Genomic DNA, 13599 nt, shown 5'->3' with positions numbered 1-13599 from the left:
TTCTGTTGTCGCGGTGGCATTGGTTGAGGGTTGCGGATGGTGGTGTTCGCGTCGTGTTGTGTTGTTAGCTTAGTTGTTGTTCTTGTTGTTGTGTTGTGTTACGGGGCACACAGGGAGGGTTTGTAATTTTTGTAGCAGCCGGGGCGGCTGCGAGCTATGTGGTAGGGGGTGATGTAGTGGTGGTATTGACGTGCGCCGACTGTGACAGTGATGGATCACGGGGCGGCGCGGGGTGCGGGGTTGGGCACGCGTTGTGGGCGTGGTGTGGACGCGCGCGCCGGGAGTGACAGATGACGAGGCGGCGCGGAGTGAGTGGTGAGGCACGATGAGATGTGGGAAAAGAGGATCGTAGCCAGCACCCGGCGATTGGTCGAATAAGTGGGTGCTCGCAGCGACGTCCGCAGGTGGGGTATAAAGGGGGACGCGCGAGAGCACTCGGGGAGAGTTACCCAGTTGAAGACCCGAAGACGGAGCTGAAGACCTAGTGAAGCCGAGTAGCTCAGTGGCGTTAGTCGCCGAGTAGCTAAGTGGATGTTGGTCATCCGAGTAGCTCAGTGGCGTTAGTCGCCGAGTAGCTAAGTGGATGTTGGTCATCCGAGTAGCTCAGTGGGCGTTAGTCGCCAAGTAGCTAAGTGGGTGTTTGTCACCCGAGTACTAAGTGGATGTTGGTCATCCGAGTAGCTCAGTGGCGTTAGTCGCCAAGTAGCTAAGAGGATGTTGGTCATCCGAGTAGCTCAGTGGGCGTTAGTCGCCAAGTAGCTAAGTGGGTGTTTGTCACCCGAGTACTAAGTGGATGTTGGTCATCCGAGTAACTCAGTGGGCGTTAGTCGCCAAGTAGCTAAGTGGGTGTTTGTCACCCGAGTACTAAGTGGATGTTGGTCATCCGAGTAACTCAGTGGGCGTTAGTCGCCAAGTAGCTAAGTGGGTGTTTGTCACCCGAGTACTAAGTGGATGTTGGTCATCCGAGTAACTCAGTGGGCGTTAGTCGCCAAGTAGCGAAGTGGGTGTTTGTCACCCGAGATACAAAGTAGGTGTTAGTCACCTGTAACCAAGTTTGATAAAATAAAGAGTGTGTTACCCGTGAAGTCGTCTCCCGTGGAGTTACTACATTACACATGCACACAGCTTGCAAACCCCGCGTGCGTTATTCCACTGCACTAGTGTCTCCGAAGTGACTCCCTACACATGTAACACACGCACAGCGCACACACGTACACGTAAACAACAGCTGTGAACAGTACTTATCGGAGATGCAGTGAATCGGAGGTGCTTGGGCATATTTGGCTATCTAGCCAAACAAATACTGCTAGGGCATGCGGGCTACTTGACCCAGCCACCGCAGCCTTGCTTACATGAGGAGTTCACTGATGGAATGGGTCCAAATCTTTTAAGGAATTGTGAGATCCTCACGCAATCCAGCCTGGTTAAACCCAGGATGGATCATGGGCAGACCAGCCTGAATGTTTCTCACTGGTACAGATGTTCCATTGGAGGGGTCCAGGTTTTGCAAGCGTAGAGAAGCGAGGGCATGACTGTGGCCGAGAAGACCCGCAGCTTCATGTAGAATGACAGACCAGGTGGCTTCCATACAGTATTACGCAACTGATGCGGGTGCGTTTGGATACGTGTGTCTGCGCACACTGGTGCGCACTGGTGCACGTGTGCAATTATTGTGTGTGCGTGGTGTCACCGTGCCTGGCGCGTGAAATTGGGGTGGATTCGAGGGAATATGGAGCCCTTGTATCCGAAGCCATGCTCCTCCGTACACAACACTCTAGCGCGCACACACAGAGACAAAAGACACATCCATATACATGCACACAAAGCTCCCCCTATAGCCTGTACAGACTTTTGAGGCAAGTGCTGTTAGTGAGCAGCACCAATGATGGCCGGCAAGGCACACAAGGTGGTCAACACTACACCCGGCCACCAATGTTTTCACACTGCACCGTACTCATTTAAGGCCGAGCCAACCTAGGAGAGGCCCAGGATCGGTTCAGATAATCAATACCGGTGTTGGTGGCTGCGAGGCGGAATCAAATTTGGGTTGTAGCCAGGTTCGTAGTGCAGAGATAACTACTACACTCCCGCTCCACACACACACACACTCGTGAACGCAACACACATACAATCGCACATGTTCTCACACACTCACAAAGACAGCAATCCCTCAAAGCCTCTTGTATTTCTTATAACATCTTCTCAAAGATTGTGAACCTCGCATTGACATTTCATGTATAATTGCTGAATATCTTTCCACACAGTTCCCATGAGGGTTGGCAGTGTTCAGGCTTTCATCTGCACACACAGCAGAGGGTACATTTAAGAATTGTCACTTGACAGTCAATCTGATATATGAGAGGTGGTATTTAGCCAAAGTACAGAAGAAAAGTGATATAATGGTGCTTTTTGTGCAGTCGTTTAATGAACTGAAATAGCTTACTGCATCAGGTCAGGTATGTGCAAGTACATGCGGGTGATCCACAAAACCAGTCGATTACAGATCAGGTCCAAGCAGGTTTTTTTAAGACTTGCGGTGTGGGTGTAGGTTAAGGCAAGTTCATCGCGATGCATCTGCATGAGAGTCAGCTGAAACCAAAAACAATGGCTGACAGCATTTGCCTACAGATGTATTTGATAAAAGCTTAGAACAAGTGTAATAATCCTTCCAGAGATGGCTTCGGAATCGGTCCTTTTATTTCCACTCCACAATACACTTTGCTCACTCACTCTCCGTTGCTGGCAGACAACGGAGAGAGGACAGACCACGCACTAAGTTCCCACCGCGCACGTGGCAACCCCAGCCCCCGTCCGCGCGTGACCCTGCTCTTGTCAGTTTCAGTCTGCTCCCGATCGTTCCCCTCCACTCGCTCTTAATACCTTCGTCACGTGGTTCCCCCAGCCAATCGTACATGGACAGCTTCGACCATTCTCGATGGTTCCCTGTCAATCCCGGGACCACGCCCCTCATCCGGCTCCCCATTGGCTGGGGCCCCGAATGGCTAGGCCAATCACTCCTGATGACCTGTCGTGATGACGCATGGGCCATGGTCCCTATCTCAACCCTTATTGGCTACAAGCAGGACCGGCAAGCCAATCCCCACGTGAACCCTCTATGGCTGTTATTACATCACTCCCCCCCCGGTGAAAAAATGTAGCCGTCTCGGCTGGGAAAAGGGTGAAGAACCAATTCCGCAACATCTTATTAGGGCACCAAGGTACGTTTAACAATTTGAGGGTGAACCGGCGTTCCCGCGCCTAACAACATTTAAAACAGTCACCCATAATAATAAAAAAAAAATCACAACATACATTAGGGCGCCCCTGCAGCGCGGTAACGACAGGAAATCAGCGAAACGATCAAACGTTAACGAAACGGAAGAGATTTCGACCGCGTACGCGACGCGGGACCCTCTCCGCTCCCAGCGCAAGGTCGCTTTGCTTCCGGATGGACAGGAGGTGGCAGGCTCGAAGAAGAAGTCGGTTGTTGGTGCTTGGTCACGTCCAGGGTGGGCCCCGTTGGAGGGGGGGCAGCGGGGGCTTCCTCAGCCCTCAGAACCTGTTCATCTGCAGGAGGCACAACACAATCCCCCCTGGGATCAACGAGCGTGTCAAGCGGCGTAGTCGGCCCAGCAGAACCCGGCAGGTCAGCTATTGGGGATGAAGGACCGACACGCGCGTCAACATAGGGTTTAAGTCGCGAGGAATGAACATACCACCGACGTTTGCCGTATTGAACGCGGATACTTTGCGAGTTCCGAACGTCTACGAGCGTCACAGGCCCCTGCCATGGCCTGTGCAGTTTAGGGGATGTGCCCGCCGGTACCTGGGGGCAGTGGAGCCACGCCAGGTTTCCCACTGACCAAGGCATGCGAGTATGCGATCGACGCGCGTACCATTCGTTCCTTGCCTGAGCACGGCCCGTCGCACACCGGGCAGCCTCTCGCGCTTCCGTTACTCGTTCAAGCGAGTCACGCACGTGGTCAGGCAGGGAGCGGGACGGTTGTTTACTCGGCGTACCCAGTTGCACATCGATGGGTGGAACATTTTCACGGCCATACATAAAAAAAACGGTGAGTATCCCGTGGACGTGTGCGGAACCATGCGGTATGCCGCCAAGACGCCTGGTATGTGCAAGTCCCAATCGGTTTGCTTTTCACTGACCGTGTGACAAAGCATAGCGGAAAGGGTACGGTTGGATCGTTCCACCATACCATCTGTTTGTGGATGGTATGGGGAGGTGCGAACTTTCTTTGTACCTAGCACGTCACAAACTTCCCTAAGCAATTTAGAGGAGAAATTCCGGCCTTGATCTGTGAGCAGCCTTTCAGTTGCCCCCTTGTCCATGACATACCCGTTCAAGAAAGCGTCGGTGATGGACGCTGCCGTTTGGTCGGGCAGAGGCCAGGCCATCGGCCATCGAGAAAAATATTCCACCCCGACCAGAAGGTATTTATTGCCCCTAGCCGACGGGGGAAACGGCCCCAGAATGTCGAGAGCCACTAATTCGTTAATACGGGACACTTCAATGGAACGCAACGGTGGTACATAGTGGTCCCGAGGCGGCTTCCTTTTCGCACAGTCATGGCACGAGCGGACAAAATCATTGATGTCCGCCGTCATACCGGCCCAGAAAAAATCCTTTTGCATCGCGGCCACAGTCTTTTGGACGCCAAGGTGCATCAACTTATCAGCGTGCAGAGCACGGAGCAGGTCGTAGCGAAGCGAAGTAGGCACCACCAAGCGTGGTCGGTCACACACCCCGTCGGTACACATTAGCAATCCCGACTTACCCCGGAACATCTGCCACTTCCAGCCCGCCAATTGCGATTTCTGTTTCCCAACCAATTTACGTAGTGGAGACAGCGAGGCATCGGCCTCCTGCTCGCGCAACCAGACCGCGTGCGGCAGCCGTAAGGTGTCATCGGTGTCCACCGACACCTGCTGGTCCTCCTCCTTCGCTTTCGCCCCTGCGTCGTCCTCATTCGCTATCGCCCCCATAGCCGGGCAGGGCGACGTGGGCGGTGCGGCGCAGCGGTGCGTGCCCGTCAGGCAAGTGCACGGAGGAACGGGCGGCAGCCTTGAGAGCGCATCAGCGTTCGCATGACGGGCTCCCTTTCGGTACGTTATATCGAAGGAAAATTCCTGTAACGATTCCAACCACCGGGCCAATTGGCCTGACGGCTGATCCAATTTGAGGGAATATTGCAAAGCCGCATGATCAGTGCGGACCAGGAATTTCCGTCCATACAGGTACGGTCGGTACAATCGAATAAAATGGACAATTGCCAAAAGTTCCCGCCTTGTCACGCAATATCGTGTTTCCGCAGGGGACAGAACCCTGCTGCCATACGCCACCACTCTCTCAACCCCATCCTTACGTTGCGACAAAATGGCCCCAATGCCGATATCACTAGCATCTGTATCAAGGATGAACGGCTGTGAAAAATCTGGGTAATCTAACGTAGGCGCCGTGGCGAGGTGGTCCCGAAGTGCCATAAAGGAACTTTCTTCCTCCGCCCCCCATTTAAACCTTTGATTTTTGCCAGTCAGAACGTGTAATGGTTTTGCCAACGTCGCAAAGTTCTTAACGAAGCGGCGATAATAGGAAGCGAATCCAATAAACCGCTGAACATCACCCACTGAAGTGGGTGTGGGCCACTCACGTACACACTTCGTTTTCAGAGGGTCAGTGGATACGCCGTCCGAACTGACAATATGACCCAGGTAACGGACGGAGTGTTGCAGGAGGTGGCATTTCCTCGGTTTAAACTTAAGGTCAGCCGCACGCATTCTTTGAAAAACTGTCTCAAGGCGTTGGAGGTGTTCCTCGAACGTGCGGCTAAAGACAATTATATCGTCTAGATATATGAGGCACGTTTCCCACTGCAGTCCCGACAAAACCAATTCCAAGAGCCGCTGAAACGTGGCCGGAGCCGCGTTCAGGCCCATCGGCAACCGATCAAATTCAAAGAGGCCTTGCGGCGTGCGGAATGCCGTTTTGGGTTTTGACTCGTCATCGAGGGGAAGCTGCCAGAAGCCCGAGGACAGGTCAAGGGTGGAAAAGAATTTAGCACCCGATAAAGCATCCAATGAGTCATCCATCCTCGGTAAGGGGTACGCGTCCGCTACCGAGATTTTGTTCAACCGGCGGAAATCAACGCAAAACCTCGTACCACCATCTTTTTTCCTAACCAAAACGACGGGCGCGCCCCACGGACTATTGGATGGCGAGATAATATCCGCCGCCAGCATTTCATCTACCGCCCCACGCACGTGTTCCCTTTCCGCCGGGCTCATGCGGTGAGGGTGCATACAGACAGGTGGCGATGCACCGGTTTCAATATGGTGCGACAAAAGCGATGTGCGTCCGAGGTCCAAATCATTCCTGCTGAACACATCAGCGTACTGCAGCAACAGCGAACGCAAGGCGTTCCTATGTTCATTTGACAAGGAAGAATTCTCTCCGCATAAATCCGCGATCCAGCGTTCTTGTGAATGATCATGCGGAGACCCATCAGCAGGCATCCGAGCGCGCGGCGGTTTTTTACAAGAGGCGAAATCGGTAGTGGCGTGAGCCAGCACCGATCCCTCCGGAACAACAACGCGATCAGGTCCCCCATTCAAGACCTGTATGAAAGGTGCCTGACCTGGGCGCACAATCGTTTGTGCCGCCGCCAAAGAAAAAGATTTCGATACGGAATTCGATGGGGATAATAGCACGCCTTTCGCACCCCTTCCCATTTGAAGCGGTTTTCGGTAACGTAGCGGAATGAGCATTTGCGCTCCCGATGGAACTTCCACCGTAGCCGCAACTACAGCAGTAACTGCATTACCTGTAGGCGCCTTGGCCAGCAGGGAAGGCAGGAACGCCATCCTACGACCCCCCGGCATTTCCAAACAGTCCTGGTCGACCCGTATTCGCAACGGCATCCGGCGCAGGAAATCCGTCTCCAACAAGCATGGAACAGCTAACGAGTGAGAAATTAACACAGGTCCTGCGGCGGTAATATTTCCGATAGCGATGCTCACATCCACCTGTCCGCAGATACCCATGCTCCCCCCATTGGCGGCAACACACGCATCATTAACCTTGCGTATTCTCGACGCAGGAATGGACAACAAATGAAAAATTACATCCGAAATGATGGTAGCCGATGCGCCAGTGTCCACCAAGATACGGACGTCAACGCCGTCGATGGTACCGCGTACCGTCGACGAGCCCGACGCCGCAGCCACAATCCTGCGAGCCAATTTCTTCCACTGTGTAGCAGAGCGTGTCAATGGAGCAGGAGAAGTAAAATTGGCCTTAGGAGTGTAAGAATGAGTGCGAGTGGATGAGTGATGTGACACGACCTGCCGGGTGTCCGATTTGTGCCGACTCGCCCGAGGTTGTTGCAGGTCCGCGGCAGGTAGAGGAGATGGAGGTCCCCTTGGCGGAGGAGGCGACAGCAGAGGTCGGCAGCGGCAGTCACGGGCGAAGTGGCCCCGTCTGCCGCACTTAAAACACGCGGCCGACGTCGGCCGGTGGTCGGACGACCTGGCCCTCGCACGCGGTCGGGCCGTGTAGTCGTCCCGCTGGTCGCGCAGCCGCCGGCCCAGAATCCTACGCGGGACAGCAGCAGCCAGCATGTCGTCATCGCCCGAGTCGTCGGAGCAGTGGACAACCAGTCGCGGAGACCACCCCAGAGGCGGCCCGTCGATCTCGGGTTTCCCCGTCCACGCCGCCATCTGGTCCCACCGCTTGATATTAAACTTAGCGTCCAGGCAGCGCGCCACCCACCGCGATGAAAGCAGTTCGTGGCCGCACACTGGTAAAGAGATGTTGAGCTCCTGAGACAACTCCAGCATGCGGGAAAGGATGAGTGGATCCAAATAATCGGCCGTTGCGTCGGGGTAGGCGGCCATGGCCATCGCCATCAACACCCCCCGATAGGCCAACGGCGCTTCCTCCGGTGCCCGGCGACGCGACATAAATTTTCTGGTGGCCGATGTCGGCGGGTCGTAAAATTCCGCCATCTCTGTGAACGCATCCTGCAGTGTCTTCTTCTTGGACGCCGGAATGGAGCGGAAGACTCCCAGAGACACATCATCGAGCAGCGTAGGTAGCGCTCCCAGCGCTTCTTCCTCCGTCCAGTTGACAGATCTAAAAGCCGACTCGAAGCGCCACGTAAAAGCACTCCAATCGCCCCCGGTGCAGACAAAATGGCGTCCGGCGGCCGCGTGGTAGCAGGCGCGACCAAAATGGCGGCCGACGACTCCGGCGCAGCCGCCCCACCCAAGACGACGGTGTCCTCCCGCGTGGCAGGAGCAATGGCGGGTCCCGCTTCCATAGCAGGACCCCTTCCCGCGGTGTCCAGCTGATCGGCGATCTGGCGACCCACGGCTGGTGAGGACGCCACCGCGGTCACCAGGCTTAGCAGAATTGCGCGCAATGACTCAATCTGCTCCGCCATCAGCCGCCATTCGTCTCTCGGTCCTGCGGTGGTCGCATCTTCCCGCGGTCGACGCTGAGAGGCGTCGAGGCGAGCGTCGTCAGCCGGTGGCACCAGGGCTGTAGCTCCCAACAGCTCATCTTCCTCCGTCTCGGCCTCTTCCTCCGACAGAGGCACGGGCAGGTTCTTTTTTCTGAGGTGTTTAGACATCTTGACGATCGTCCAAACAGTCGCAGAATTACTTTTGACACCAGTGTAATAATCCTTCCAGAGACGGCTTCGGAATCGGTCCTTTTATTTCCACTCCACAATACACTTTGCTCACTCACTCTCCGTTGCTGGCAGACAACGGAGAGAGGACAGACCACGCACTAAGTTCCCACCGCGCACGTGGCAACTCCAGCCCCCGTCCGCACGTGACCCTGCTCTTGTCAGTTTCAGTCTGCTCCCGATCGTTCCCCTCCACTCGCTCTTAATACCTTCGTCACGTGGTTCCCCCAGCCAATCGTACATGGACAGCTTCGACCATTCTCGATGGTTCCCTGTCAATCCCGGGACCACGCCCCTCATCCGGCTCCCCATTGGCTGGGGCCCCGAATGGCTAGGCCAATCACTCCTGATGACCTGTCGTGATGACGCATGGGCCATGGTCCCTATCTCAACCCTTATTGGCTACAAGCAGGACCGGCAAGCCAATCCCCACGTGAACCCTCTATGGCTGTTATTACACAAGTACATTTGAAATTTACCTTTCATTAAAAAAAAATCTGTTTCGACTCCTTTAAATATATATAGATACAAAGACCCCCATATAACCAGTAACATACTGTTGGGGCAAGTGCTGTTAGCGAACACCTATGAAGGCCGGGGGTCTGGGAGGCCAGCACCACTCACGGCCTAACTAGTGGCGATGTTTACACACGGCAGCAGGTACTCATTGAGGCTGAGTCGACCTAGGGGAGGCCCAGGATTGGTTTAGATAATCGTCATTGGTGTTGGCCATGAGCGGGAATCGGACAACAGGCTGCTGTTGCATTTATGCCCCTTTTTCCAAAAAATTATATTAAGAATAATTAGGCTAAAAATATATATATTTTTTTAAATTAAATAATGAAAACAACCCACTACTCGTCACATTCCACGCCGGGCATCTGGAAAAACGTGGAATGCCATTAAAAACTGCAAACGTCAGGACCTCCCCCAGCCACCTTTGTCTTCCAACGGTTCGACAAACACGTCAGCCATCAAATCCGGATAGGGGTCTGGACTCGGGATGAACCACGCAGGGGGAGCAAGGGAGTTAGAGGGTCGTGAAAAAAGGGTTTATGACCTGACATTTGTGGGACGTCTGTTTTTCGGTTGTTGTTTCTCTCGCAAGAGATGCGCAGAGGGGAGGGGTTCATGTTTTTGGGTTTTAAAAACACAAACGCACATCAAGCAGTGCAGTCTGGTTCGAGTCTTACTCAGTCTTGTGACTCGGCTTGCGACGCAGCGTTGCGAGGGAGGCTCGCAAGGGAGCCAGGGCGGAGGCTTGCCGAGGCATCAACACCAACCATGGGTCGTGCCTCGAGGAGAGATGGAACGAGGTGGCGAGGTGTAGTTAAGTGCGAGTGAAGCTTGCGAAATTCCAGTTATCATTCTCGTGAGAGAACCTGGACCAGCGCAGCCCTGAAGGAAGGGCAGGAGAGGCGCCACCGGATACCCGCGTGAAGCTGGTAGCTGCACGCCAAGGGAGAGGGCACGGAGAGATTACAAGAGCAGTGGAAAAAGCCTGGACCAGTTCAGCCCTGAAGGAAGGGCAGGAGAGGCGCCACCGGGTACCCGCGTGAGGCCGGTAGCTGCACGCCGAGGGAGAGGCATCAGCGAGTGCCCGTATGAAGCTGTCAGCTGCACGCCAAAGGGGAAAGCAAGGAGAGAGAACGGAGCAGTGGAAAGAGCCTGACAGGCCGCCCGTGAGGAAGAGGAGAGCGCCATCGAATGCGCCGTGTGTTTAATACACACACATATCGACCAGCACCCGCTGAGAACAGAGAAGACGTCCAGCGGTGGCGGAACTGCGCGCTATCCGACGACGGAATCATCGCACCCCACGACAGCGAGCGTCGTGCCGACGCCACTCATCATCTAGCAGTGGAGAGAGAGAGCGCACGAGCAGCACCACCCGGGCGTCACCGAGCGTCGTGCCGACTAGTCATCCAGCAGCGGAGGAACTGCGCGCTCTCCGACGACGGAATAATCGCGCGCCACGACGGCGAGCGTCGTGCCGACGCCACTCATCTAGCAGTGGAGAGAGAGAGCAAAAGAGCAGAGACACGCCCGAGCGAGGGAGCAGGACGGGCTCGCTGCGGCCACGCCTAAGCGAGAGGGAACCTCTCTGAAGTGTTGGTGGTATACCCCTCCCCCACCCCCTGCAAGCTAACGACACAACTCCTGGCTCTAAAAAATGTTTTATTCATTTTGCAAGGGGACAACGCACACACAACACGCACACGAATAAGGCTTTCAAAAAGTTATCTTTGTGTTTCGAAAAGGGTTGCCATTTCAAGGTGGTGCGTTCAATATCAACTGATTGTGCAAAGCAGTTGCTGCAGTCGAGTTACATGAATAAGAAGTGTTTTAGTCATTCATTTTCGTTAGTTGCATAATCTTGCCGATGAATCTATTGGCGTATGCTTTCGCCTTTGCATATTAGACTGTCATATGTTTGTTTAGAATTAAAATTGCTTAACAAAAGCGTTTGAGTGTTTCTTTCCAAGTCCATGCAAAACTCTTATTTATAAGAACTGTATCCTGCGTTGATATATGAATTTGGAGACCTAACATAACATAAACACACTAAGATCAATAAATGTTTAATCAAAGATAATCGTTTTATTCCGATTGATACAATTCCTAATTATCACAACTACACACATTAACATAATTTCAAGCATTCGCATAAATTAATTCGATTATCTAGCATAATCTATGCGAATTACGCATTTTTCTAAATATTATTAATTTTTATTATTTTTATCAAAATTTCATAATCCGACATATACAACATAATGGGTGGCTCGCCGGGATCTCTCGCAGACAGTGTTTTGCATGGATAAAGGAACGAATCACTACGTGTTAACCAGAGTATTGTGATCCAACATTGCCTTGTGATTGTAAACGGGCGTAAAACTTTTTTTAAAACGCACTCTGTGGCGAAACTCCAGAATAGCAGGTTGGAACAAAGATAATATCATATCGAACCGATTGCATCCTGTGATAAAATTGTATTTTATATGCACTCTGAAGTGAAAAATACCAGAGTAACACGAGTCAAACTGACTACGTTCTATAATTGTGTTATATGCACTCTGAAAGGGAATGTCAGAGTAGCTCTGCCACACATGAGATACTAGGATTAGGAGGAATTTTTGAATGGATTGCGGAATACTGGGAACTCGTATTAAAACGAACAGGCAGTTCTGCTACAGAACAGACAAGGCAGATAGACATATGGGAAGGGAGCTGTATCGATGACACTAAGACACGTCGAGGTAAACTAATTGACTGGATAAAACTCTGTGGCGAAACTCCAGAATAGCAGGTTGGAACAAAGATAATATCATATCAAACCGATTGCATCCTGTGATGAAATTGTGTTTTATATGCACTCTGAAGTGAAAAATACCAGAGTAACACGAGTCAAACTGACTACGTTCTATAATTGTGTTATATGCACTCTGAAAGGGAATGTCAGAGTAGCTCTGCCACACATGAGATACTAGGATTAGGAGGAATTTTTTAATGGATTGCGGAATACTGGGAACTCGTATTAAAACGAACAGGCAGTTCTGCTACAGAACAGACAAGGCAGATAGACATATGGGAAGGGAGCTGTATCGATGACACTAAGACACGTCGAGGTAAACTAATTGACTGGATAAAACTCTGTGGCGAAACTCCAGAATAGCAGGTTGGAACAAAGATAATATCATATCAAACCGATTGCATCCTGTGATGAAATTGTGTTTTATATGCACTCTGAAGTGAAAAATACCAGAGTAACACGAGTCAAACTGACTACGTTCTATAATTGTGTTATATGCACTCTGAAAGGGAATGTCAGAGTAGCTCTGCCACACATGAGATACTAGGATTAGGAGGAATTTTTTAATGGATTGCGGAATACTGGGAACTCGTATTAAAACGAACAGGCAGTTCTGCTACAGAACAGACAAGGCAGATAGACATATGGGAAGGGAGCTGTATCGATGACACTAAGACACGTCGAGGTAAACTAATTGACTGGATAAAATGTGACGAAGGCGAACACGATGTAAAAACTGCAGAAAAAGCAGGACAGGACTCATGCCTTCTCACACAGGCATACAGACAGAGATTGTGGAATGAGGAAAATTCGAGAGAAGGGATGGAGACATACAGATGAAAATCAAAAAGGGGCGACTGACAACCCCGAAGCTAGAGGGAGGCAAAATCTTAAAATAAAGTTGCCAGAATATGCTCCACTAAGGGCAGAGGCGAAAACTGCAGGGAATTGGCAACACGAGCGACACAGCCCAGACAGCTCACCAAAAAAATGCACGCCACTAAAATACACCCGACACAGTACACATCAAAGTGACAGCTCGTCTGATGATGACTCCTCTGACGATGACCAACTATCCGAATACTCTTTCAACAGTAGAACCCTGAAATTGATGGACTAAGCTCTCATCAGAATTCCCGATTTTGACCCACACAATAAAAACAGGGATATACACACCCACATCGCAACAGTAGAAGAGGAGGCAATGATCAGAGGTCTGATGAGACAGGATGAGAAAGCGAGTCTGCTGAAAAGGAGTTTATATGGACAATCTATACCATGGGTAATGTCGCTACAATACAAGGTTAGGATATGATTTCAAACAACTGAGCCTGGCAGTGATTCGGAAGTTTGGAGACTATTCGATACTTACTGAGGGGTTTTATGCTGTAAAATCGATGACCCAGGGCAGAGACCAGGACCCACGTGATTACCTTCTACAATTTAAAAAAGCGTATTATGCAGGCGATGTGAATCGGTATCACGAAGGGGACAATATGTTCAAACTAATTTTTTTTTAATCCTTGAGCCCAGAGATTACAGAAATTGTGAGAATGGTTTTGAACCCAGAAACAGCCTCCT

This window comes from Lampetra fluviatilis, chromosome 27, assembly GCF_964198595.1.
Source record: "Lampetra fluviatilis chromosome 27, kcLamFluv1.1, whole genome shotgun sequence".
NCBI classification, from domain to species: Eukaryota; Metazoa; Chordata; class Hyperoartia; order Petromyzontiformes; family Petromyzontidae; genus Lampetra; species Lampetra fluviatilis.
This window is presented reverse-complemented; position numbering follows the sequence as displayed.